The sequence below is a fragment of the Atta cephalotes genome (assembly GCF_000143395.1).
Source record: "Atta cephalotes unplaced genomic scaffold scaffold00032, whole genome shotgun sequence".
Classification (NCBI taxonomy): Eukaryota; Metazoa; Arthropoda; class Insecta; order Hymenoptera; family Formicidae; genus Atta; species Atta cephalotes.
The window spans coordinates 1,893,478-1,898,097 of NW_012130096.1; the positions used below are offsets into that span (position 1 = coordinate 1,893,478).

At 31.2% G+C, this 4,620-nt stretch overlaps 1 pseudogene; it reads right to left on the reverse strand.

The window, feature by feature from the left end:
- Nucleotides 1–1,135: 1,135 nt before the first annotated feature.
- The window catches only part of LOC105621147, an 11,047-nt pseudogene continuing 7,562 nt past the window's right edge, over nucleotides 1,136–4,620 (reverse strand).

Consider the following 4,620-nt stretch of genomic DNA (forward strand, 5'->3'; position numbering starts at 1 on the left):
TCATAGCTTGACATTTGTAAAAGTTACGCCGTCTTGAGTACATCTACCTCTGCACGTATTTTCGATTTTTTAAAGTTTTAAAAATGGAATTGAATTGGTTACAACGAGTTTGTGTTAAATTTTGCGTTAAAAATGGATTTAATGGTGTGAAAATCTTGGAAATGTTGGGAAATTAATTTTTTTCTGTTTGATCGAGTCAAAAAACCATTACGGGGAATGCGTTTTAATAGCCGAAAGGAGGTAATGGAAAAATCGAAGACGGCTCTGATGGCTATATCGACTAGAATCTATCGAATAGAGTTCCAGAAATGTTTCGAGAGCTGGATCAAGCGCTGGTATAAGTGCGTTGCAGTCGATGAGGAGTACTTTGAAGGAGACAATATCACTTTTGATGAATAAAACTTGTATTTTGAATTTTCTGAATGAATTCCGGGAACTTTTTGATCAAGATATATATAATATCTTTTTTTTATGCTTTTTCCAACTATCTGATTTTTTTTCGCACACTTTCTTCACAAGTCTTGAATCTCAAACATACGCATTTTTTTTCTGATGGCCTTTCGAGACTTTCATAAAGAGAAATGCTAGTTCATAATTTTTTTCTAGTAAAATTCTACTTCTACTGAACTATTCTTGCTACTCGAGTTTATAAAGGAGAGATACTATATGTATAACGCGCATGAAAAATCATAAACAATTAAATATCTCGTAAACTGTAGCGTTTTAATATGATTTAATATGATTTAATATGATTTATATTATTTTGGATTAATGGGAGGGGTACACTATTATAATTTATTAAAACTTATATGTTATTTAGAATGCCGCCGAGATTGTCGAGAAAGCATTTTCGATCGTTGTTTCGTTCATTCTCGGCGATCACACGGGCTCGTGCTAAGTGTGGCTACCGTTTCGCTCGACCGCCGTGATTCTGTGTCGCCATCAATGCAGAGTTCTTGACTGAGTAAGTCAGGAGCCTTATTATTTTTGTACAATGTTATGGATAAATTATACAATTCTGATGTTTTGTTAATAACACAACTGACGTTTTATTAATAACAAAATACATATTTATATACCCTTTCCAGTTCTTTAAAATATTTTTGAACTTTTTATCTTTTTGATTAAAGGATCTTTAGATATGTATTTTCAACATCTTATTCTTTACATCATCCAGAAGCTTTACAAAAAGCGGATTGCCACCTAAATGATCAATTTCGGTTCTTATCTTCTTTTCCAATTCATCAAGTACATCTTCTGCGTACTTAAATGAGCCGTAACTCTCTAATATTTCAACACAATGACGTTTTACTTCAATATTTTTCGATCGTTGTCTTAAAATATCTTGAATTATTGTTAAGGATTTTAACATTATCTAAAAATTTTTGTTATAAAAATTTTCAAAATAGAGATATGTTTACCATTTAATTTTCTTATTGTCTACTTAATACGAAATATATTTCTTAGTATTTACTTATATCATATTAAACATAAATGTTTGATAAAGGATACTTATTATTTTCTTATCGCCAGGGTTATTTCTAAGTGAATAATTAGGGCACTCATTTTTCCTTCGGTCAAATCGCAATAACTATTTTCATTAGTATCCTGTAATAACAATAAAATTTGTTAAATTCAAGTAATATATCAAGTGTACAAGTATGAAATGACGATTTTTTTCCCAAAAAAAAACACGTTAAATTCAGAAGAATGATAAAAAGAGATTTATTATATATTTATTTATAAAGTATGCTCCATTGCTAGTTACACATTTTTCCCATCTTTCGGGCAATTTGGATACCACGCCAATAAAAATCTTCCCCTTTTGCCGCGAACCATTCATCGAGTCATTTTTTCACATCTTCGTACGAATCAAAGCGCTGCTCAGCAAGTGCGTGACCCATCGATGCAAACAAGTGATAATCGGAAGGAGCCAAGTCTGGTGAGTAAGCCGCATGGGGTAGAACTTCCCAGCTGAGTGCTTCCAACGTGTCCCGAACTGGTTTTGCCGTATGTGATGGAGCATTGTCATGGAGAAAAATGACCTTATATTGCCTCTTTTGATATTCTGGTCGTTTTTTAAACAATGAACGGTTCAAATCGATTAATTGTTGTTGATAGCGTTTGGTATTAACTGTTTCGCCAGGCTTCAATAGCCCTCATAATAGACCACACCCTTCTGATCTCACCAAATACAGAGCATCGTCTTCTTGCCAAAGCGATTCGGTCTTGCGGTCGATGTGGATGGTGCGCCTGGGTCTCCCATGATTTTTTGCGCTTGGAATTCTCAAAAAAAATTCACTTTTTATTCCCAGTAACGATACGATGCAAGAATGACTTTCTTCTGTATCGTTCGAGCAAAATTTCACATGTATTTTTGCGCCTCTCCATCTGTCTCTCTCGTTCAATTCATGTGACACCCATCTGCCGACTTTCTGAATCTTTCCCATCTCTCGTAGGTGATTGGAAACAGCTTATTGACTAATGCTCAATTGCTGTGAGTTGTTTTTGTGTTTGTGAATCATCTTCATCCAGCAATGCTTGCAATTCCATGTCTTCATACTTTTTGAACGGTTTTCCGTGTTCCTTGTCTGCAACATCGAAATCTCCAATTTTGAAACGCTGAAACCATCGTTCACATGTTTTTTGCGATGGAGCATGTTCATCATAAGCTTCTCCAAGTAATCGGTATGATTCCGCAGTAGTTTTCTTCAAATGAAAACAAAAAATTAATGCTGTCCGCGAATGCTCCTTATTTGGTACAAATTTCGTCATATTAAACACAGCCACACAATACTATGCAAACACTTTTCAATCAAATCATTTGCGCGTTTGATACTTGTTGATGTACAATAAAATGGCGTATAATGTTAAATCTTTGTACTTCACACTGCATTGATGCGCCATCTGTTTCTCAAATCGTCATTTCATACTTGTACACCTGGTAATTAAATTATTGGTTACCTTATCGTAACGTAAATTGTAATAATCATCATATATCTGGCGATATAATCCTAGAGTACTTACTAGCGATAAAACGTCTTCTTCATAAGTAGAAAATAGTAATAGTTAATTTGACCACCAGCATGACTATCCAACTACTTTCTATAAAATTAATTAATATTCAAATTATACATATATATATATATATATATATATATATGTAATACGCTTTGTATATAGCAGAAGCTTACAAAAACAATAATATTTATTTCTTAATGCTATAATATTGTAATCTTTCTCTATTGGACAGATGAAATTTTCCTTCCAATATATATCCGTTCCTTGACCTTTGTAGTATTCCAACAATTGTTCAATCAAAATTTTAACTGCCTGTTAAGATATAAAAATATATAATTAAAATAAAAAATATATAATAAAAATTATATAATCAAAATTACAAAGAAACGTTATCGATCGACACGATAAAAAGTGCAATTTTATAATGAGAATTATATTTTAATAATTTATTTTTTGATTTATACGAAAAGTTCTACATTAAAATAGATTGGATGTTCAGGATTAAGTTTTAATCATTTTCAATAGATAAGAAATGAATAAAAACTGGAATCAACTCAATGAATCTGCATCTTTTTTATGCATACAGAACAAGGAATTTTGGTAAAATTATCTATTTCATATTATGATTTCTGTTATAACATATCGAAAAAGTAAAATACATTTAATTTTTCAAAGTTACACAGACATAATGCAACTGCTTATTACCATGGGATGTAAATTAATAAAAAGTTTTTCATAAGCAATAAATTATAAACAATTTGCAGCGTTTATTGAGTTGTGAAGTCCATAAACAGAATGGGTTAGGGGAAAATCATTTTCCATAATGGCCTCGTCTTGAATATCATCGAATCTATCAAGAAACAAAAAGTTTATAAATTTATAAAAATATACTCAAATCTTTTCAGTAGAGGGGCTATTATCTTTCTTGATTTATTTATGTTAAAAATAAATATAGTAAAAAAAATGAGCCCAGAAATATAACAGCAGGTTGTAACAGCAAAACAATTGAAATGGAAGATCAAGACTTATCTAAAAAAATTTTTTTAATTTCTTATATAAATTCATCATTGTTAAAACATGTCATATTCCGCCGCAAGAAGAATGACATAAATTTTTTGAATTTTTATATTATGAGCGAATCATATTCTAAATGCATCGACTTTCAGGAAAAGTGATATATGTTAAATTCAAACTTCCTAAAGAAAAATAATACAAGGGTGAGTTTTAAAAATAACATCAAGGATAACATATAATATAATACTATAACAAAATTAATATCTATATTACTTCTGAAAAATTTGAAAACAATTTGATTAGTGATTAGTTCTAATAGTTAATTTATATATAATTCTGCCACCGTATAATAAATAATAAATTTTATATAAAATGTTTGTTACATATTGCCCAAGCTTCTGGTTAATGCGATGATTCGTGACCTCTGTGAAGTTAGATTGCGGCCTCGTTCACCCCTTTACGCGTTGCTTGCCGGTGTAATATATCGGTAGCGGCGTGACACAAGGTCTTTTAATCACCTTTAAATTTATCACTTTTATTGACTTGAAATTTGACACGATTCTATGACTTATCACCTTCCCGAAT